General features: G+C 37.6%; 1 pseudogene; it reads left to right on the top strand.

Annotated features, from left to right (window-relative positions):
* The first annotated feature begins 6,329 nt into the window (after nucleotides 1-6,329).
* LOC105082005 (glutathione peroxidase 1 pseudogene) lies at nucleotides 6,330-15,294 on the top strand (annotated as a pseudogene).
* Nucleotides 15,295-24,771: the final 9,477 nt, after the last annotated feature.

Consider the following 24,771-nt stretch of genomic DNA (forward strand, 5'->3'; position numbering starts at 1 on the left):
ACAGGTAAAACATTACCCGTCATTCAAGCCTTAACTCCAGTCTCACCTCTTCTCTTTGTCTTCTCCATATGCAAGTTATTGATACATACCATACTGTAGCACTTATCACAATGAACTTTAGATCTTTACCAGCAGGGATGATGTAATTGTCAACTTGGGGTCCACAGGACCTGGTACAGTGCCTGGAACAGAACAGATGTTTAACAAATGGCCTTTGGGACTGTTGTTGTTGCTGTTGTTTTAAGTCAACATCATTATCCTGTTGAGAGAATCACAGCAAAGTTGTTTTATCATCTAATTATGATGCAGATACATCGGGATACACTCCAGTACAGCATTATCACCTAAGAGAAACTATATTTCACAAATGCACACAAAATCACTAGATTTCATAAATTTTACAAAATCACAGGATTTTTTTTATATAAATCCTGGCAATCCATGGCCCAGTCTTGCCATGAGTAAGTGCAAAGAAATAGTAAAGTAGCAAGAAAAATGAAAAAGGCAGTTCAGTTCTTCAGGGTTTCCCAGAAACTTCAAGGAAAGAATACATTCATAAAGAGAACAGTTCATCTCCTTGTCCTGCCGGCAAAGAGTGGTCCACGGGCCAGCAGCACTAGTTTCACTGGGAGTTTATTAGAAATGCCAAATCTCAGTTGTTAGCCCCCAAATATATATTTTAACAAAGTTCTCATAAGATTTGTATGCTTGTTAATGATTGAAAAGCACTGATCTAACTTCTCAAAAATCACCCTTATCCATTCCTCTCATTTTCTTTAGAGCAGCTACAATCCCAGATCTCTGATCTGGGACTGTTTTGTGATTCTAATTTCTGCCAGTGGGTAATAGAGATCTTTCTGGAAAGGAAAACAACCCCCCACGTCATCTCCATCCTTCCTCAGAGGAAGGAAGGACTGTGAAGGTAAGAAGAGAAGACTCCTGGGAAGGATGAGGAAGAGGTAAAGCAACACAGCAGAGGGAAGATGCTTGCAGTTGTGAGTGGTTTATTCCAAGACATCTAAGGTTTGTTGTATTGTCATGAAAAATAGAACAAATTTTATTTTTAGCTTTTTAAAAAGTGTATGCTCTTGAAGAAAACTGCTTGCCTATTAGAATTCAGATTACTCTGCTCAGATTCACTGATTTACTCTAATTGTTTTATTTCAGCTTATCTGTCTGTGATCTGTGATTGAGCAACTCAGAAGTGTATTCCAAAAACAAAAAAGTGTTTTTCCCTATGCTTATTGAACTGTTGACTTGCAGTTCTAACTCACTACACTTAGCAAAAATATGAACTTCAGTAAGAATCTGATACAGATGATCTAAGGAGCCTTAGATGTTGACTTTTCACAATGGAAGCTGTCTTTTTTTTTTTTCATATATTCATAGCTTGTTACTTTATATTAAAGGGATTCAGAATAAACCACTGTGGCATAAAAATGATTTTGAGCTGAAGACATCTGAGTTCCTGAAATCCCTTATTTGCCTAAGAGTAGGGACTCCCCAAAGAACCCAATTATCACAAATCACATCCCCAGGAGCAACGCTAATCTCTTCTTGGAGACCAGAAGTCAGTAACACACCCAGACATTGCTACAAAACCATCCCAACTCCCATCTATTCTCCTAATGCCCATTTATCTTTCAAAAAGTTATTTGTTCTTCCATAAGTGGCCTTTTTAATTCCCTTCTAAGGGGTCATTTGTTCTCCCAAATGTGCCACTCTGCCCCTCCCCACCCCCTCTTAAGAGGGTATATAAGCCCCAAATTCAACTGCCTCCTTGAGTCACATTCCTTTGTGAACTCCCATGTGTACATATGTAATTAAATCTGTTTTTTTTTTCTTGCTAATTTTTCACTTATCAAATTTGAGGCAATCTAAATTGGTATTAAAATGGTGGACATACTCAAACCAGACTTAGTATGATTTAACCATTATACACTTATTTATTGAATAAAAATTTTGGCAAATGTGAGGTGAATTCACTCTGCATAATCAGTAAAACCACAAGAAGCCTGAACTAGCATCAGGGACACTAGTTGTGCATTTACTTGACGCTGATTCTTTAACCATTCAGGGGTCACATGTTGGTGTTTTTCCTCAGCCCCATGGTATTATTAAAAGAAACAGTGAATTTGAATACGTTTAGGAGAGGCATTTTCTCTGGTTTCATATCATTCCCACTATGCTTCAGTGTCCTACGTGTTTACATCTTACCTCTTATTTTTAATAACTTTCCAGCCCATTGAAGACAGTTAAGCAAGAGTCTTCTGATTTTAATTAGATTGCTCAAGATAACTGTAAGATACCTGCTAAAGTCTGAGTAATATCATCCTAAACAGAGAGCTAGGTCTAAATCCATATCATTAAATTTCATTTCAGCAGATTTTTGTTATGACAACATTATACAAAACAGCACAATAGTACTCAAATTGATTTTCTATATTAATAATTCTAAAATTTTTGAGGGTAACACACTAATAAGAATGTGATAAAGGCCATATACCTTCTCTCTAGCAAAATGTGTTTGCTTCCCTTGTCCCCCAAATATTCCAAAGCAATTTCAAGTTGTTTACGGGCTTCCTAAAGCCCATTTGTAGATTCCTTTTTTATTAGGTACTTAATATGGTTAAAAACTAAGCAACTTGTAGTTAAAAAATTGAGCTTTTGAATAAGCTACTACATTAAATGTGTGTTAGTGTAATACTGAAATTATCATGGATCTTAGCACTTTTCCTTTTTGTGTGTTTTCTCAAATTGAATGTTTTAGACTATAAATTCTTAAGGAAAAGACTATATCTATTACATTTCTCTCCCAGTGCAAAGCATAATTCCACATCTGGTATTATTACTAATAATACTGCATTACTAATCTTCATTATTGATCAAGTATATCCAAAAGATGCAGACAGGTTGGAAAGCTGATGTATCAACATATTTGGAATGGCCAAAGCATAGATAAAGAAAATGTTAAGGAAAAAAACATAACAGAACAAAGGAACAAAATGGGCTAAAACACAAATATGAGGAAGCAAAAAGCATATATGGAAAATGGTAAGAATCAAGAAAGATCCTACAGGACAGCTGTTGTCCAACTGTGTTCCAGGAAGCCCTAAGGTTGAGTAGAAGTAAATTAAGTATCATGATAAAGGGGAGGGACGCTAAGTAATCGGATCTTCAGAGGGCCCTTCAACACCTGGAAAACTAGAGCACTTTTATTTTTGTTTCTATACATTTTGGGTTCCATATGTAATTTATTTTGAAAGAAAAAGTTTCCCACTGTTGAAGCAAACAAAAAATAGTCAGTGTTTTAGGGTTGTTGTTGAAAACTAAATTTATCCAGCTTAAGGAAGATAAAGATGATTTATTATAAAGAAACTAGGCATTTCTCAGAAATGAAGGACAAAACTGTGGGCAAGAATTGAGCCTGCTACTCCAAGGGTGAGAATTAATAAAGCCTCAGAGAGAAACCTGGAAATGGAAATTCAGGAAATGGAAAAAAATCAGTTCGGAAAGCATGCTTTCTCTGCTTCTCAGAGCTATTTTTCTCAGTGAACAGACTTCATTATTCTTTTTTTCTGCAAAGAAGTTTTATTTGCTTCTTTGTTAACATGGTTGGCAGAAGCAGCCAGATCAAAAAGCTACCAGGCATTTCCACGGTGGGCTGGCTGATGGAGCCATGATCACAGGTAAAAAGGTCATAAAGATTAAAGAGAAAAAAGATAAACAGAGAATCTGTGACTTGTGAGATGATACCAATTGGCAAAATTTATGTGATTGGTCTCCACTTCCACTGCCTCCTGGTGTATACACCCTGCATAATCCCCTCCCCTTGAGTGTGGATAGGACTGGTGCATGTGATGGGTTGGCACTCCAGCAATTACATTATGAATCAGTTGACTTTGAGTTAATAAACAATGGAGATTATCATTCCTAAATCTGATCTAAGGAAGATGAACTCTAAAAAGAGGTGGAGTCTAAGAGAGCCATTCTGCTGACCTTGAGGAATGAACCACCATGAGTTTTACAAGGAAATGAATTCCACCAACAGCCATATAAGCCTGAAAGAGAAGATTCCTGGACCTCAGATGAGACTCCAGCTCTGGCTGACACCTTGATTGCAGCTTTGCCGGCCTTGAGCAGAGAATACAGTAAGTGGTGACTGGACTTTGGACCTATAGAAACTGAGATAATAAATGGACGTTGTTCTAAGCCACTAAGTCTGTGGTAATATTACACAACAATAGAAAACTAATAAGCCTATCTAGAGGAGGTGCTGGAGTTCCATTCTGGTAATTATGACATAAACTTTCTGAAAGCATTTATTTGATGCCAGTGCTACTGTTCCCTCTGAAGTGGTGAGAACTTCCCTCTCTACCCACAGTGCACACCTTCCACTAGTACAAACGAAACTGTCAAAAACCTAGTTGTGTGATAGCTTTTCCCTTCAGGTAAAAAGATATATGGGGTACATTTCTATGTGTCCTCTCTCCAACTAGATTATACATCCCATTTGATTCTGTTTAGGGGGAGCATGTGTTGTATAATTTTTGTAACTATTTAAAAAGTATGCTGCACATTGTTTAAAGTCTATTCAAGTGCATAATGGAAAAGCAAATGACATTTTGTTCATTGGTGAGTCTTTCACCAATTTCCCAAAGACGGTTAATATAATTTAGTTTAAAATATTCATTCTATTTCTAGGACTTTCAATTTCAAGATCCTGATTAATAGCCACTCAACTATAATGCCATTATCTTTTTTGACACTAAACACTATTTACTCACAAAAAGAATAATAAATGTCAATTACTTTTAGTCCAAGAATTATTTAGTATTTATAAAAGTTTTTAACAGCTACAACAGGTAGCATTAATACAATGCTTATAACACCCAGATAATTAATATTCACTTTATTATCATCAATTGATATATATACTTCATAGGAAAGAAAAGAATTTCTAACTTGACTAGATTTCTAAGGGAAAATATTTTCTCAAATCCAATTTTTCAAAAGTCAGATCTGCAAATTTTTTAACCTACATATTCAAATCAGTAAGATATTTTCAAACAAATATCCTCAGTACATGTAAATTTATTTATGTTATAAATAAAAATATTTCCATATCCTTACATTACAAAGGATGCAATAGAATTTTTTAAAAAATGAACTGAGGAAAAAAATGTTATTTTAATAATAAATTTAAAGAGAACAAAATACTTTTTCCTTAAAAATAAATAATATATTTATGTTATAGGGACAAAATTAATATTTCATATGTCTCATTATTTATAAAAATATTCTGGCCTAACACTTTATAGTATAGTGCAAGTATGAGTTTAAATTCAGTTTACTTAGATACTTGGGCTTCCTAGTCCATCTTAGCTGACAAAAAATGTTGCAGATCCAAATGGAAAAAACATGTCTGTTTTTTCTTTGCTTACTAAATCATCCCACTCATTTCTCTATGTAGTCCACTAAAAATTTTTGTTGAAATTCAAGCACATTTAATTTTCCCTTAAGTCCATTAGTTTTTCTTGTAAACTAATCAAGTGTTAATTATACCTTTAAATAATGGTTCAAAACCCACTGAAACTCTTTTGAAGATTTTTAATCAGGGTAGAAAATTTGTTTTCCATGTTCTTAAGTGTGCAGATTTTTAGCAACAAAATTATGTAATGATGGAAACATCCGTTTTCAAAATGCTCTTTCTGCAGCCTGCATTTATTTCAGAAAAGAGTTATTTTCTTTTTATTGAGCAACTTCTTGGATCTTAGTAAATTATTCCTCTTAATTAGGTTGGGAAACAGCTTGCATTAAGAATAGGAAATGTGTCAGCTAGGCCATTTTCAAGTGGTTCACTTGTGGTTGCATTATTTGCAATGTCTTCAATCAATTGCAATTCTTTTTAAGCCACTAGTCCATTTTCTGAAGGGTTAGGTCAGTGAAAACTAGAGGAAAAAATCCATATGTCCACCTAAATGAGTCCCAATGAATTGCTTTGTTGTAATAATACTTGAATGAAAATGTTGCCGTTGACCCTTCCTCCAGGTTAAAGATCCACCTTGCCTCCTACAGTAGGTGGCCCTTGACTGCCCCTAATGATGTGCTTATTGTGGGGGCCAGAGTATGAGTAAAGCCTAATGCCTTTCTTAGTTTTCAAATGAAATAAAATAATTCTGGTTTTTCTTCCCCTATTTTCAATAGATATCTTGAACAACTCACTTCGAAGACTGAAGTTTGTCTTCACCTTCACCAAAACCTAATGGTTCTTGATAAAATTTCAACTCCTGAGTCCCATCCAGACCTACAGGGATCATTTCGGGACAATGATCAGAGTTTTAAAACAAGCTTTACAGGTGATTACTATACACCGTAAAGCGACAACTTGTCTTGAATCAGTGATTCCCAAGCAAAGTAGAAAAACAGGCTTACATCAGAATTAACTTGGGATGCTTGTTAAAAATATCCAGACACTGGATTCCATCCAAGACCAACTAAAACCAAATCTCTATGGGGAGGACCTGGAATTTTAAAGTGATTTCTCATGCAGGACCCAGTATAGATAGAAACCACTGCAGTCTGTATCAGTGAAGTGAGCTTGTAATAAGAACTGATATTTTTCTTACTCCTCTGAATATTCTATTGCTAGCAAGCTTTTAGAGTTCTTTGAGGTTCTTGCTTTAGATCTGTGATTCTCAAAATGAGGGTCCTGGACCAGCAGCAACAGCATCACTTGGAAACTTTAAAAATATGAATTATCAGACCCCATCCTAACCCACTGAATCAAAAACTTTGAGTGAGGACCCAGCAACCTGTGTTTAAGGAGCCATAAATGTAATTCTGATGCACACTTAAGTTTGAGACTGCTGTTTGAGGTAAAATAATGAATATTACCTGTCCCATTTTTTAGGGGGAGAACTTTATAATAATTTTGTATATAAGAACTAATTTAATTTCTTAAAAGTTGCATTATTGACAATGATTAAAATCTCACGTTTTCTCTCTGTGTTTCCCTTTATGTTGTGTGCTGCAGATTTTGGCAAAAAGAGTACCATTTTAAATATTTGCATTGGGGGAGTCGGAGATCAGAATTGAGGAAATCTCTTAAGGTTAAATTCTCACAAATACTTCCTCCCAAAGACCTCACACCAGTCTGTGATTTCCCAGCAGATGTTTTCCATTATACTGTTACTGGGTCATGACAGCCTCTGCACGGTTTGCAATTGCTATGACAACCACATTTTTTGGTCTGCAGAGAATAGTACAGCTCAGAGGTGTACTTTTTTTTCTTAGTAATGGAAATGTTGATCCATCAAAGGGATTGATTCAGTTGACAACTGTACAGTTGATAAATCAGCAGTAAATTTGCAGGATTACATTTATTATACATGCTTTATCCAGGGAACAGTGTGCTGTTTCCACTAAATTTTCTAGACAAATAAAGATCCTGTGGTAAGCATATCAGTCTTTAAAAACTATAAAAAGCTGGGGGAAATGTTTTATTATTATTATAAACCATGTTTTTCATGTAGGAGAAAATGATTCTAGGGAAAAAAGCCACAAATTTTGGTGATTCATAGTTACTGTTTTACACTCATTTTGAACCTATTTTCCCCTTGGTCACTTTACAAAACGAAAGCAAGTATTAATTTGCAAAGCAATGATAATTTAATAATATTGTAGACTTGAAAGCAATACATGTAGCATCTAATTGTTGGTAATTTCATTTGGGAACTTGTTATTTAGGGTATCATTAGGTTTTACATACACAAAAATGCTATGGCAAAACATTTTCAGAATTAAGGTCCTTTGAAAAATGAACCAATTATCATTTTTAAATTAAATCAGGAGAAAGTTTTGTGGGTTTTTTCCCTCTAAAAGTGTATGTCTGGACATGATCATTTTTCTCTCAAGAATTATTCATAACGTACTGAAATCATGTTCTGGTGGGTTTATGACCTATATGAGAATGAAAATCTTTCAGAGGTATTTTAAATTATGGTAATTACTTTCAGTTGTAGGTCCCACGAAGTCAGGGTCAAAGTATGATGTTCTTCCAGTAAGCTGTGAAATCTAAGTGCATTTCTACTATAAACGTGATTGAGGATGGGCTCCATTTTCTGCTTGTTTTTGCAGTGTTTTAGTATTTTTTGCTTTGGAATAATTTTGATTAAAACAATCATATCTATGCATCACTTTGATAGGCAATTGTTCTGTTTTAATCAATTATTTTTTGAATTTGCATTCTTTGTTATAACTCAGTGAAAATTTGAAAATGTTTTCTCTTCTCTTTGTACTGGAAATTATAAAATTCTTTATATTGTTTCATTGGCAACTTTCTCTGAATTATAGACCTTGAAATGACTGTGTTTCGTACTTTTCTTTTACCAGTTGTACCTTATTGCCCTGTATCAATGGTGTATGTACTTGTATTATTTCCTCCTCGTACATTATGTGTTTCCTAAAGTTCAAATCTTTGGTTTGTCTTTGTATCCCTTGTAGTAACTAACACATACATAGGTGCTCAACAAATGCTTGTTATAATAAACTGAGATAAAATATTTTATGCCCCTGGAGATTTGAATTGAATTGTGTTAATTTGATATGGCTTTCTACATTTCTGAATTTTCCAGAACTAACTTTCTACATAACTGAATTTTCCAGGGAAACTAACCTACGTTTTAAAACAACAACAAAAATTAAATTCAGTAGCTACCTTTCTGCCTTGTTGTTTCTTTCAGTTCCACATCACCTGGTAAACAAGACAGTGGTGTTTGGATGTTTTTCTCACTCTCCACCCGCTCTGAAATTATGGAGAAAATTTTTGAAGTGATTGTTTATCCAAGGGAAATTATACACCCACACTCAATCAGAACGTGGAAGAAAAGAGTGCCCTTCTCTCCTCATCCTGTTCTTCCGCTTTCCACCCACTTCTTATCCTCTCCTGCTCTATGTCTTGGTGTTTTAGGAAAAGGAGACTCAGGATTTCAGAACTGGAAGGGACCTAAGAGACTATGAGACCACAGGTTGCAACCTCCGGGGCTCTGGGAGCCCAGCAACACTGCAGTGAGCGCAGTGGGCTTGCTGAGGACTGCGGTGTCCCCACGAACACGAGCTGCGTCTAAAGGTGACAAGGCGACGTGCAGGTTCGGCTCCAGGCAATTATTGCCAAGAAAGAATGCAGGCTGGTTCTGCCGGTTTCTTCAAGAAAATTCAAAAATTGATTTTTATGCAAACATCTCAATTTTAATATTTATTTTTAAACTTAAAAAATTAAAGTACAGTTGACTTACAATATTACATTAATTTCAGGTGTACAACATTCAATTTTTCTAGATTACATGTCATACAAAGTTATGAAATATTGACTATATTCCCTATACTGAACATTATGTTCCTTTCACTTATTTGTTTTATAACTGGCAGTTTGTACCTATTAATCCTGTTCACCTATTCCGTCCCTTCCCCCACACCTCTCCCCTGTGATAACCACCTCTTCTCTGTATCTGTGAGTCTGTTTCTGTTTTGTTATATTTGTTCTTTGTTTTTTTTTCAGATTCCACATATATGTGAAAACATACAGTATTTATCTTTCTCTGTCTGACTTATTTCACTCAGCATAATACCCTCCAGGTTCACCCCTGTTGTCACAAATGGCAAGATTTCATTTTTTTAAGGCTGAGCAATATTCCATTGTGTGTGTGTGTGTGTGTATTCCACATCTTCTTTATCCATTCATCTATTGATAGACACTTACGTTGCTTCCATATCTTAACTATTGTAAATAATGTTGCTATGAACATAGAGGTACTTATATCTTTTCAAGTTAGTGTCTTCATTTTCTTTGGAAAAATACCCAGGAGTGGAATTCTTTGATCCTATGGTAGGGCTATTTTTAGTTTTTTGAGGAACCTTCATATTGTTTTCCATGGTGGCTGCAACAATTTACATTCCCACTAACAGTATACTCAGGTTCCCTTTTCTCCACATCCTCACCAAAGCTTGTTATTTCTTGTCCTTTTGATGATAGCCTTTCTGACAGGTGTGAGGTAATAACTCATTGTGGTTTTGATTTGCATTTCCCTGATGATTAGTGATGTTAAGCATCTCTTCATGTCCCTGTTGGCCCTCGGATGTCTTCTTTGGAAAAATGCCTGTGCAGATCCTCTACCCATTTTATAACTAGGTTCTTTGTTTTCCTGGTATTGAGTTGTATAAGAGTTTTTTTTTTTTTTAATATACCCCCTAGTTATCAGGCATATCATTTGTAAATAACTTCTCCCATTCAATAGGTTGCTTTTCCATTTTTTTGATGATTTCCTTCACTGTGCAAAAGCTTTGAAGTTTAATTAGGTCCCATTTGTTTATTTTTGCTTTTCTTGCCCTTGCCTGAGGAGAAGATCCAAAAAAATATTGCTAAGATTGATGTCAAACAGTGTACTACTTATGTTTTCTTATAGGAGATTTATGGTTTCCGGTCTTACATTTAAGTGTTTAATCCATTTTGAGTTAATATTTGTATATAGTGTGAGAAAATTTCTAGTTTCATTCTTTTACATGTTGCTATTCAGTAGCATCACAATTTTCAAATGTTGGCAACTGATGGACATAAAAAAAAGCACTGTTTGTCAAATAAAACATATCCTCAGGCCAAAATTAGTCCATGAGCTACCAGTTCTCAAAATGTGGTTAGACCAAACTTTCATATCACAGCTGAGGAAACTCAAGTTCAGACTAATGTAAAAACTTGCCTAAGACCATCCTGGATCTTAGACAAAACTCCAGCTCTTCAACCATAGGTGCTGGTGACTTGATGTAGATATTTTCCTAAGACATCAGGAATGAGGTTTACAAGCATGTTCTCTGTGGAGTTGGGGTGTCTGGAAACTGTTTTATATCTTTGATCATGGAAGCAGGAAGGCATCTGTTTTGTGGATTAGAAAGTGGCAACAAGGCTTTATTTGAGTAGGTGATGTGGTCCAACATCTGACAGGCAAGGTAGAGGAATAATGTTTTATTTATGTTCATTGCATTTCTTAATAACCCCAAGATCTTTTGTGCAGAATAACATAGCCACCTTTGAATTTCAGTTAAAATTTTGTTAGTGCTAGGGAATTGATAAATATTATACTACTTCTATTAGATTATTATTTTGATGAATGCTTTAGGGATTATTTATAATTTAGAGAAAGAGAAAATTATCTACTAAAATTGCAAGAATAATCTCTCTCCTGCATTTATAATATTACATTGCATTTTGTTTTCTGCATTTAAAGTGTTTTTTCTCTAAAGGCTCAAGAAACTTCCAATAGATCACTGGTGAAATCAAGTAGAACTTTCTCATAAAAAGTAAGGTTTCTATTTCCTTAGATAAAATTTCCTGAGATAAAATCCACTGTAGGGATTTTATATCCAAATGGTCCAGCATGCTCTGTCCTTGTTTCACAAACTACCCAAGACTGGAAAAAGGATCAACCAAACCAGAAAGGGCTAAAATCTGAAGATGAGAGTATGACTCATACAAAGATTAAGGAAGGCCTAAATCACAAAACACATCCCAAGGCACTCTTCAAATGTTTAATAAAGATGACTATCAGTGGTCCTCAGCTCAGATTATCCAAGAAACTTAAAAACAAACAAACAAACAAAAAACAGTGCTCAACAAAGAATTCTGATTAAATTGATCTGGGAGGTGGGCACAAAGATATCTTATCCCAGTCCATCTCCACACAGTGGTGTTGGCACCTGGGGGAAACTGCAGTGGTTCCAGATGTAAGGTAAATTCTCTTCTAATGCTCACATCAATCCTTGTCATACACCCCAGGATGTTCAGTATCAGTAACTAAAGAGAAGTGAAAACCCATCTCAGTCCCATAGTGATGTGCTGGCTACAGAAGAGGAAACCTAGAGCCTTAGTTAATTGTATCCTAAGTACCAAAGCTGATTTCTGTTCAGGTGTCAATTTCCCTGGCCAGCCCAAGGGTTTCCAGACAAAGTGGCTTGTGTCTCTAAGACTAAAGTCCCTTCAATTCTGGGGACTCAGAGGTAAGCAGTAGAGGAGATTAGGATATTGACAGAATGAAGCACCACTTGCTGGACATGCTTAGGGACATGGTCACAGTAGGGTCCACCTAAGAGAAAAATATTAGAGCATTCCAGAGACAGCACCAGAATTCTAACATGGGAGGCTGAATTCTCATTCCTGGCTGGCAGGGATGAGAATAGCCCTTTGGCACCGGTCTTAAACTTATATTTGCATAACAAATCACTAATTTTCCCTAGAGGAGATGTTTATTTACCATACAAGAAGTTCTAGAGCCATGAAAGGCTGATGGCGATTATGGAATTAACCAAATACCTCAGCCAGCCATCTATGGATGGCTCTTGTGATGGTTAGTTAAAGGGCTGGCTGGGCTGCTCTAGCCCGCGGGGCTCCCCTCCCGTCCCCTTCCGTCCCCTCCCCTCCCCTCCCTTCCCTTCCCTTCTTCACCCCTCCCTTCCCTTCCCTTCTTCTCCCCTCTCCTCCGCCCTTGCTAGGTGCGTCGCTCCGCGCTCTGTGTACGCCTTCTGTGCGCGTGCGCGCGCTGGCCAGCGGGCCCAGGAGCCTGGGCTTCCTGCGGTGAAAGGGGCCGCCCATAGAGAACCTGGCCTCGTCGCCGAGGCACAACGGTCCGGACTACACCTAGAATGAGCTGCAGCGGCGACTCGGCCTGGGCCCTGTTCATGCTCGGCTTCTGGTGCAACCAGTTTGTGCATCAGGAGAACGCCAAGAACAAGGAGATCCCGAAGGGCTTCAAGTCCGTCCCACTGATGGCAGGTTCGTGCCCAACTTCAAGCTCTTTGAGAAGTGCGACGTGAATGGCACCAAGGCGCACCCACTCTTCACCTTCCTTCGCGAGGCTCTGCTCACGCCCAGTGATGTCGCCACTACCCTCATGACCGAGCCCAAGTTCGTCTCCTGGTATCCACAAGGACGTCGCTTGGAACTTCGAGAAGTTCCCGGGAGGCCTGGACGGCGTGCCCATGCGCAGGTACAGCTGAAGCTTTCTGACCATGGACCTTAAGCCTGACCTGGAAGCTTTCCTGGGGGCCCAGCTGGGCCTAGGGTGCCCCTCCTACCCTTGCTCCTTAGCAGTGAAAGCGCTGCGTTCTGGGGATTTCATCCATGCAGGTGTTTCCTCTAAACCTGCAGGGAAGGAATGCCTGATGTCCGGGAATATCCCCCAGATATTCCTGTCCACCCCTGTCCTGTCCATCCTGCCTCCCCTTTCCCAGACCACAGCTCCTCACTTACACAGTGCTGAGTGTCAGCAGGAAAAAAAAAAAAAAAAAAGAAGGAAGGAAGGAAGAAAGGGAGGGAGGGAGGGTGGGTGGGAGAGACAGAAAGAGAGAGAAGAGAGCTGGCTGGTTGCAAAGCAATTCTTGAACACAAAGTTCAGGCCCAGAGATGGAGGCTGAATGCTCTAGTATGGCCATTGTCACAGGCCTTAAAGTGATGGGTTTGGGGAAGAACATCAGTCCTCTGAATCACAGTCAGTAGTGAGAACTTGCTTCCTGACTGGACTTGACACCAGCTCTTAGTTTTCATTTAGTTAAGTCCATCAGCACAGTCACCTCCTTGCATGCTGGGTCAGTGTTTCCGGTATGTGCCACTTTATGGACTCAGAATCTTCATCTTCTCCTTCTTCCTCAGTGTCCACTCTGACAGCTAGTATTTGGGCCCTCAGAACATCAAAATTTTTATTATCCTTATCTATAGGAGAACTAGGACAAATTGCCATGAACTTGCTTCTTTAAGGGAGGGAGACCAACGTAAGGGATTCCTTGGTGTTTTTCTGTGCCAATATTTAAACAGTTGCCTTATCACCTTAAGGAAGAGAGAAAATATGTATATATACATTTATTTCCCTTTAAGCTCCGAGTAATTCTCTAATTTACATTTAATTCTCTGAGAGCCTACAGATAGAGGTTTATACAGTAGTGATAACCAACTTTCATAAATTTTAATATTTTAAATGTTAATACTTAACCTCAAAAGAATGTGTCTAGTGAACACAAAAGTTTAAATCACTTATTTTCCAGACTGTGTTCTGCAGACCTAGAGTTCTATGGTTTGTTAGCTGTTGCCCCATACACTCATGTGCTGGTGTAAACACACACAGAATGTACTGGATTGGGAAATGCTGTCTTAAGTAAATGTAAACTGGCATAATTACTCTAAAACTTCAAAAGTTTATGCCAGTTAACATTATAAAGATATATTTTAGCACATTTTAAGAATTATTCAACCAATCAATCCACCTTGGAGGATCATGTGATGAGACTGGTTTTTTTAAAAAGAATTTCAGAAAATGTGTTCAACATCATGTACTGAAGAGCCATGGATTTTGGACTCACAGACAGGATTCAAATTCCAGCTTTGTCACTTGTCCAGAAATGTGACCAAGGACAAGCAACTTGATTGATTTCTTGAGTTGAAATTGGATAAATAATATCTGTCTCACGAGATTGATCAGAGATTAAATTAGTTAACATAGTCCACACAACTTACCAGGCCAGCTAGTATTCCGTGATATTAAACACGATTTCCTTAGACTATTACTTATTGTTGGACATTTGAATTATCTTCAGATTTTCCTTTTCAAAAAAAGCTTTGTATGAACAGCTTGGAACAAATTACTTGTTTGCATTTAGATTATTTTCTAGGACTCTATTCCCCAAAGTGAAATTACTAGATCGAAGGAAAGAAATCATTGTATAGCTTTTGTCACAAATGGCTCTGCAGAAAATTTGAACCAGTTTATGTCACTTAAAATATATAAGCGGACCTTTTTACCCTAACCTGTCACCAGTGGATCTTTATTGTTTTGCTTGTTTAATGGGGATATACCTTAAATTTGCTCCAAGGCAATTTTGTTTCATCTCCAGAATACTGTGGATTTTTGAGTATGCTGGTTTACTGTCTTTATTTTTATGCAAGTGGGCAAGCTGTTTTTCTATTCCTTTGACGTTTATTGAGTAGGATCTGAATTTCCATGTTATAGGATCTTCAGCCAACCTCGTGTTTTAGAGCAGATATTGATAACACATGATAATGCTGCTTTAGGATGACTAACTAGCAAGCTTTGTCATGTGACTCCTACCCTTTGCTCTTCCACCACTTCCCATCCTCATCCTACTCTCTGAATTTTGTAGAATTTAGTGGATCTCAGGTTTTTTTGTTTTGTTTGTTTTTTTTTTTTTTTAGACAAGAGTGATACCACAGAATATCCAGTGTGCAGGTCCTGCTAGTCCAGTCTTGAACTTCAGTACTGTTAACTAACTTGTCTTGAACCCAGGGATTAAGGTACTTCCTTGTTTTGCCTCATGTCACTCCATGGGGATAGTTGTCTGTTCTTCAAAAATCAAGCTTTTTAGTTGGGGGGAGAGTTGGTCTGTGACCTGTTGATTGTAGGAGACACCTACTTCCTACCTGCAAATAAGGAGTCATCTTATTAAACTACTAACAGATGAAAAGCGAGATGAGTCATGATCCAAACTCTGAAGCTCTACCATTGTTTCCCACAGAAAGGAGTGTGTGTTATTTACGTAGCAAACGGAACAGCTCCCTCTTGCCAAGGTCCACAAAATGAGGCATCTCTGATACATATGTACATGACTCAGATATTTCCTTCTCTGTATTGGGGAAACATGCATGCTTTGTAAAAGAACAGATATTGAGGACTGTGTGCTGAAAAGAGGCAGGAGAGGGAGCCCTAGAGGAGGGAACCCAACAATTGTCTGCAGAAATGGTTCACTAGATGTCACCCCACACTTGAGTCAGGATTAATGTCTTTTTTTAACAGAGCACACTTCACCTTCCTGGCCAAAAACTTTTATTTCTCCTCCAAACTAAATTGATGGAATAGCTCTGTGTTGAAAATGATTCCAAGTCATAAAGGAATTTTTGGCTTTAACCAAAGGATTTTTAATGTCCATGAAGTATTGACATTTGAGCAATGATGTACTATGCTAACCTATTATGTAATTGTATATAGTGTATTTAGTATATAGAAATTTTAAAACAGAAATAAGCAAAAGAAAGTGGGAAAAAACCCTACATGACATGATCTTGCCTCCAGAAATAAAATTATAAACATTTTGATGTATCTTTCTAAAGTTCTTTCTACACACACACTAAAAATTTGGCTTGTAAAGTACATATTATGAATTCTTTTCATGTCAATAAATAACTTTTTGCTGTGGATGTGTAATCACTTAAATGTCATAATAGTGTTCTATTATTTATTAACAAGTTTCATATAATTAAACATTGGTACTATATGCTTGAGATCCTAATACGTTGAGAAAAGATACGAGCTTTACTGTATTTTTCTCATGTTTTATATTAATGTGGATGACAGTACCAAATCATATCTTCCTTAAACCATTTTAACATTTCCCTTTGAAATAATTGTTCAAACATTAAAAAAATCTTAGAGCAAGCCACTTTTGTCTAAGTACTTGATATATATATGTTTACCATTAAGTTTTCAATTCTAAGGAAGAAAAATCATGACGACCTGGCTTGATATGAGTATTCACTCTAGGGAACCCCGAAATGGCACAGGTTTCTTATTACTCTGTGGGTGGGGCTGGAGGGATCTGTAGACACATTTTATGTTCAAAATATTGTGTGTATGTCATTTACTGGCAAGAGACTCTATAGATTTCAAGGTTTTCAAAGATGTTAGAGACATATTCTTGAGACCAGATGTTTCTGTGTTCTAATTCCTTACTAGGTTAGTGCATGCAATTTATTAACGTCTCTGATCTCATTTTTCCACCTGTAAATGGGAGGTCAGGATATCTACCTTACTGTGTCATTGGAATCAAATGAGATCATGCTTTTAAAACTCCTGGTTCATAAAAGCACCAGGAGTTTATTTTCTGTTTTATAAATGCAACTATCTCATTTTCAGAAATATAATCCATGATTCTTCACATCAGTTGAGTGCACAAGTAAATAATATGTGTTTAACTCTGTAAAATGCTTTAACATATTTTATTGAACTGCACAATTATAAGTAAACCATGCTTACTGCTGTTATTTCCATATGGCTTTTATCAATATGCTTTTGATCTGTTTATTTTTAGCATTATACATTTTTACAATTTTTGTCTTCCTCTGATTTTTTTCTCTCTCTTTTAATCCTTTCCTGCCTGAAAAACTACTGAAGTCGTTAAAGCCATCATGAAATAAGTCCTGTTGGCTTAGGAATATATGATTTCAGTTTCTGTTGATACTCACCATGTGCTTATGGAATACACTGTTCGGGTTTTGAAAGAGAATAATGATGTGATACTCTGACAGCTCATTCTCCACACCCTTTCCGTAATAGCTCAAGTAATAATTGGAAAGAGGCTGCTTTTCTTTGACAAAGCTGTTTAAAAAGTCTGGTCAAGTCTCACAGTTTTGTTTGCACCTACCCAGCAAGTGATGGAATAAAGCAAGAAAACTTCTGTCCCTCCTCACTGGTACACACACAACACACAACACACGCACACACATGCACACACAAACACACACCCCCATTTAACAGTTTCCACAGGAGGATATTGTGTTTAAGGAATGCTATGTTGATCCGTTGCATTACCTTTATCAGAAATGGTTTCTTTCTCAGGATAGAAAACACCACTGATCTTGACTTAGCACTGAAACAGATATGTGTGCTTGGTGTATTTGTGTACACAGACGTGATTTTGTACACATAAAATTCAGTTCTGTATTTCTTAAAATTTCTCCATCCTATAACAATAATAAAATACCCCCAGCTAGGTGGGAATTGGTTAATCTTTATTTGCAAGCCTTGCACTTCTAATGCCAGACATTCTCTTCTTTTTTCTTTTTTTTCCCTTTCTTTTTTTCCCTAGGTGGGCTTGTCTGAATATTTCCAGAAGAAGTTAGTAGGTGGCGACTTTTATCTACACTTTCTGTGGTAAACGTGTCTGCTCTTACCTTTGGTACTGTGCAAATTGTGTGCTCACGCTGTTTTACTATTTATGGTTGTACTTGCTCAAGCTGTGTTACTGTTCACTACTGCTGTAACATCAAGGCCCGAAAGAGAGGTCAAAATAAACACATTCTGTTCCTTTCCTCCATGGGTATTTTTAGAGTGCTTACTGTGCACCAGATACTACTTGTGTTATTAAGTGTTCACTTCTGATATTAAATTCTTCCTACTAGGTGTATTTATTCTCAGTTCTAGAAAAAGAAAAATCTGTATTCAGACTACAGTATTACATTCAATATATACCTTACATTCAATTTGCTGCCCACTGTATCTGGTTCATGAGATTTACTGGTTTCTGCCTTTCTGTGAACTTTGACAGAAAAGAGTGTAAGCATTTAGACTCTGTTTCATCATTTCAGATTTTAGGAAGGATTTAAGTTCATTGAAGTAGTCAATGTAATAACCACTTTCACTGACCTCCTCTTACTGAACAAATCCCCATTTCCTATAAATTGAGATAAACTGATAGAAAAAAACCTATACATTTGGTCTTGGACCCACATGTAAATTGACATGAAGTCATGTTATTTATTCAGTTACATTTTGGAACACCTTTTTACACATCTGGCACAGCACTTAATAGTGAAGACCTGATGATGAATAAAAATCTCAGCCCTCAAGAAGCTTTCAGGGCTAAGCTATAGGCTAACCTGTTTCTTTCCAACTGATGGAAGAACTGTGGAAACTTCCATGGGCTCCCCTTTTATATACACCCAAGGGTTGGATTTCAGACTCAAAACTGAGTTACTAAGGGTTCCTGAAATTAAGTATTCCTAAACTAAAATCAGGACACTGCTGATATGTACTGTGATATATGACTCTATCAATTTTTATTACCTATCCTTTCAGCGAATATTTATTTTTAAAATACTTGGCATATATTTACTATTATTAATATGCATTATACTAAATATACATCTGTATATATATTATAAGTATAAATATTATTTCTTTAACACAAAAAAACACAATTCTACAAAGAAGATATTGTTACTAATCCCATTATACAGAAGAAGAAACTAAGGCTTAGAGAGGTTTACATGATAGAAACAGAACTGGAATCAGGGTCCTGGTCTGGAGTCCACACTTTAATTACATTGTACCAGATTTTGGGGTCTGAGTGATGCATAAATCAGACACTTCCCCTGAACTCGTGGAGCTTAGGGAGACAGATATTAACTAAATCACACAAGTACATAAACACAGATAGTAATATGTACTTGGAGGTGCAGATACAGGATATTAGAACAAAACTACCATGGGCAACACGATACAATCTGACAGGGTAGGAAAAAATACCCCTGAAAAAGTTAGTTGCGCTGCTTTCTGAAGGATAAGCAAGCTTTAAATTAGTAAATGTAACAGAAAAGGACTTGGAGGTCAAATAAATAAAGCATCCGTAGACAGGACGAGGCTGTGAGGCAGGGAGTATGGTGGAATTTGAGGAAATGCAAAATGGCCGAGACACCTCTAGCAAGGAGAAACTGGCATGAAACCTGGGAAGTATTGGAGGCCAGATTGCGCCAGACCACAGGCAATGCTGGGAATGCTTGTCCTCTTCCTGGGCACTTTGAGAATCCATTCAGTGGTTTTATGTTTCTAAAGTTCTATTTACCTCAAAACCCTTGGCAAATTTTTCAAACCTACTGCACATAAACACAAGAACATAGTTGAAATGTCTTCAATTTTTGTGAAGAACATTTTGTTATAAGTATGTCTTCAGTTGTCTGGGGTTTTTATTTGAAGTTATTTATTGCTTTTAAATTTTAATTATTTTTAGCTTATCTTCATTGCATACTTAGTGGGTTGTAAAATTTTGGGTTAACCTCGTCCATCTGGAATGTCCAGTGTTTGCATCAGTAACATTTTTGGTCTATAATTTTTAAAATATTACCTCAAGATTAATACATGTTGTAGTATAAATTCTGTCTTAGTCCATTCAGGGTAGTATAACAGAATACTACAGACCAGGTGGCATAAACAAAAGAAATGTATTTCTCACGATTCTGCAGGCTTGGAAAGTCCAAGGTCAAGGTGTAAGCACACTCAGTGTCTGCTGAGAGCCTGCTTCCTGGTGGAAGCAATAGGAGAACTCGCTGGGGTCCCTTTGGTAAGGGCATGAATCCTATTCACGAGGGCTCCACCCTCATGACCAAATCACCTTCCAAATGCTACATTGGGGGTTAAAATTTCAACATATGAGTTTAGGGGAGACACAAAGTTTCTGTCCATAACAAATATGAGGATGCTATCCATATTTCTATAGAAAAAGTGTACATAATTCCACTCCCCAGGCTTTCTGAAGAGGAGACACTTTGTTGTTGTGATTAGGTGCTTTTTTTTTATCTTCCACATTGGAATGTGGCCATAGCAGAATGTATGTTTTACTGAAAGTCTTTTTTTTCCCCCAGTGGGTCAAATTCAAAAAATATTTCAGAGCCATTGCATGAGTCAGACATGAAACAAACCATTACCACACAACACATTTGTATGATGGAGATGAGGATGGGTAAAGAGACTGCCCACGTGCCACTGAAGGAAACAGAAAAGGCTGCAGACAAGGCAGGGTCTGGTCTGAGGCTGTGGCTGAGTGGAATTCTGCCAGGTTTTTCAGTGGAAGAGAGCAGAGCAAATAAAATGTATGAATGCATGGAGATGAGAGAATTTTGCATAATTACAAAGTTACGATGAACTTAGAATTCCAGAAAATAAGCAAAAGCCACAGCAAGTGATCAGCCAGGACAGGTATGTAGCTTGTGAGACATGGAGGGGGGAGTGTCTTGTTTGCCAACTTTTGAAAAGAAATCTCCTTTTCACAGAGGCTGATTTTAGGACCTATTACAACAAAGGACCCAAGACCAGCAGAGGAACTAGAGTCTGTGTTGAATCCAGAGACTATTTCTTGAGAATGGTGAGTTATTTGACTTTCATGTGAGAAATTACATAAAAATGTTGTGATGGATATTGCTAAAAGGGAATAAACATTGTTGAGACTCCTCAAACTTTCTATTTTTATGGAAATTAGTAGTTAGGAAAAACACACAGAAAGGAGATGATCAATATGTATGTTCATAGATTTGGCTCCTGACAAAACACCCATATGATAATGTCGGGTCGACTCAGCACATTAATGAAATTTGGCAAGAGTTATGAATTGTCTTAGCAACCTCCCCAGGAAGTAAAGTTTGGCTGATGCAATGCTATCTGAGGAAAGGCCAGATCTGCATATCATTAACATTTGTGTTGGTGGCTTCCCAAAAATGGAGGTAGTTTGACCCAAAATGAGTGTTATAATAAACGCCCCTGCTTGCTACAGGAGTGTGAAACCATCTGAGGGAAGCAAAAAACCCAGACATTTCTTCAAGCACAAATGGCTGGTGTCAAAGCTAGTTGCAGTCATGCTATGTTCAGCAGCTGCACCTGCGTGGTAACTGGGGAGCTATCTGGCCATGGATGTTTGTTTCACACATCAGAACTGAAAGTAGAGCATGGAATACACTGGGCAATGTCTCATGAAAATGGAAGTTTTTCCTCCCTCCATAATTTGGGCCTGAAGCCTTAAAACAGGAGTAAACCATGACATAACAGTGTTTTCAGCTGTAAAAAAATACATATTTTTCTACACTCGTAATGGCATTTAAAAGGGAAATGTGCCTATTTGGTCACTGGCCACTCTCACATTATAACTCTCTTGGAATTTCCTTTATAGGCAATCTTTCCTAGAGACCCAGGATTGGCCTGAGACCAATTTATTCGTTGCCAAAAGTTATTTCTCAGGCCCAATTATCTAGGAAGCCCATAAAATGTTAGCCTGGGCAGGCTGAAGAAAAAGATTGTTTTAATCGGGTTTTCCAGAGGAACTCTCAGCATTTCCAATCCAAGATCCTGTTTTGGTTGGAAGAAGGTGCACAGAAAGAAACATTAATGAAGAAAAATGAGAAGTATTATCTCTTATACAACTATAGGCAGATTTCTTGCATCAGGACCCTCCTGATGGAAGTGAAAGAAATAATAAACAGAAGGAGTCTAGAACTAAGGGTCTCCTAAAATGCCCATATTTAGCATGCACAGTCATTTAAGTAACCTTAAAGAAAGCCCTAGAAGTTAGAGACAGGATAAAGATCTCTTTTGGTAGTTATGTGAACCAGATGAGTATGCTAAATGCAAAGAGGACCAACAGGTTAGTGGGGATTCATTTCAGGTGGAGGGCTAGGAGACTGATAATGAGCTAGGACTTTACTTATTTATACCCTGTTGCCCAGTTGCAACACCAGCCGCATGGCTGGATCCAAAGAGGCTCCCAACACGCCTTCAGCTGTTCAGAAACTACCCTGAATCCCTTCACTTCTGCTCCCTTATTCCTATAGCCTAGGAAAAATTCCCTTCCACCCCAAACCCAAGATCTACTCTCTTCCATTTCTTCTCCCTCCTTCTTTAAGGAGAAAAACCCCAGTTTATGTAGAGGAGAATGGATTTTGATCTTTACATTTTTCCAAACGTATCTCCTGTCATTTCTTACAGTTAGCTTCTTCCAATTGCTGCCTTTGAACATACCTCCCAACCTCATCACAGAAACCAAAGGTATCCTCCATCACATTCTAGTTAAAATTCTAGCAGGTAGCTATTTTTTTTTCAGAAAAATATCCACGAAATACTAGATCTCATCATATATTATAAATTCTATATTAAAAAATCCTACATTTCATTTATCACTTGATTGACAAAAATTCAAAAGTTTGACAAAAACCTCTGTTGGCAAGGCTGTGGCAAAGCAAACACTCTAAACATGGCTTCTGGTGGTCACACAAGATGGCAGAACCTCCTAAAAACAGGAATTTGTTAATTCTGGCAAAATTGCCTTTTTATATCTTATTATTAACCTTTTATATCTTATTATTCTGAAAAGTGGTAAATAAAGGGAAAATAAGATTTATCCTGCCTTTCCTATATTCTCTTAACTAGAATAAAAGTTGAAGAAAGTTTTTCAATTCTAGTTAACAAATGTACAAGGATTAGATTTTCACCAATTTTCAGCTTCAAATAAAACAATGAACTTAAGTTATGGTTATGAACACTTAGTATCACCAAAAAGAGTCCACCTAACCTTATACTGATACAAGTACATAACCAACCTAGGAAGTAAAAGTCTGAAGGTGATCAGACCTCTAGGTCTGAATACCAGAGGCACATGTTAAATCACACCACGTAGATTGCAATCAGCAAAATTGGAAACTCTTACTGAGTATTCTCATTTTCACGGCAATATAGTTATTTGCATAAGTTTAATAAGAATCTATTTGCTTTGTAACAGGACACAATTGAAAATATTGGTTATGTTATCAAGGTTTTGACTGGAATGTCATATTTGAGAATGATGTACATAAAATCAGATATGACCAGACACCCTATAGGACTACGGTTGACATAGTAAAGCCCCTGTCGGCAGCCTTAAGTGAGTAGGCCGTGGGGCCCAGGCCAATGTTCACAATAGCTCACACCTGGTAAGAGGTAAATGTACGCGTGCGCTGGTAGCGTGAGTCCTCATTATGAACAATACGTATGCACCAGCTGAGTGAGTCCGCATTATGAATACTACGCATGCGCCACTAGCTTTCTAAAAGGACGAGCGCACCAGCTGGCGGCGCGCGGTCTTCTTGTACTAGGGTGAAGTGCAGTTTCGCTCCACGTGGGCCTCTTGCGCAATCTGTTTGGCGGCATGTCGGCTCCTCCTGCATTTTTCCAGTTGGGCAGCTCACCTCCTCTTATCCCTCTCCAGCCTCCCTCGGCTGACAACCCCCTTCAGGGTTTCTGACATCCTTTGAGGTGAGTGAGAAAGGTTAATTACTGGCAGGCCAGCAACCTCAGGATATTTTGGGGACTTCAGAATGATTGAGAAATTCACCCAAATCTCTATGTACTATAGGTGAAGTCTAATTGTGAGTTCTGGGCTTGGCATCTTACTTTGAAAGGCTTTTAAAAGCCCAATCTGAGATTTCTCATGAGAAGTTCCAGCAAAGCCATCTTAAAAAGGGCCTGTATGGTCATTGCTACCCTTGCTACACTTGTGTAAACAATCAGGACACATTCAGTGAGACTGGAGTTGATTTGAAGCAAATTCGTCTCACTGTGATAGAAATGGCTGTGACTGCGATAGAAAAATTGTTTTAATGGAAAACTATTGCACATCTTTGTGGGTATCAGGTTCTAGTCCTGCATATTGTCTTTGAGGTTTTGTTACCTACCTATAAGCTGGACTGGACCCTGAATTCTTTTAGTTTCCTCAAATACCTGGCAGTGACTCTCCAAACTAACATTTCCAGTTTTCTTCCACCCTTCTGACTTGGGATAACTAAGAACAAAAATTGCCCCTTTTTTTTTCAGTGCTCTGCAAGCTAAAGTTGGACAACTTGATATAAACTTAGGAGAAATCGCCACAACGGCGCATGTATGGACAACCCTCATGCCTCTTGCAGTAGGGGCCGATCAAAGTTCACGAGAATACCCCATGACATTGCCAGAGACATTCAAACTGCAAAACATGCTTTGAGCCCAGCATCTAGACATTTTCTCACCTGGCTGACCCCACTACCCCAGACTCACACTGGGTTTATAATCAGTTCCAATCACTAACTCTTATTTTTCTTTTGTTTCCATAGAAATGCTTCCTATTAAATACCTGATTGTACCATATAAGCCTAAATTTGGGAGTCCACTT

The sequence above is a fragment of the Camelus bactrianus genome, chromosome 5, assembly GCF_048773025.1.
Source record: "Camelus bactrianus isolate YW-2024 breed Bactrian camel chromosome 5, ASM4877302v1, whole genome shotgun sequence".
NCBI classification, from domain to species: Eukaryota; Metazoa; Chordata; class Mammalia; order Artiodactyla; family Camelidae; genus Camelus; species Camelus bactrianus.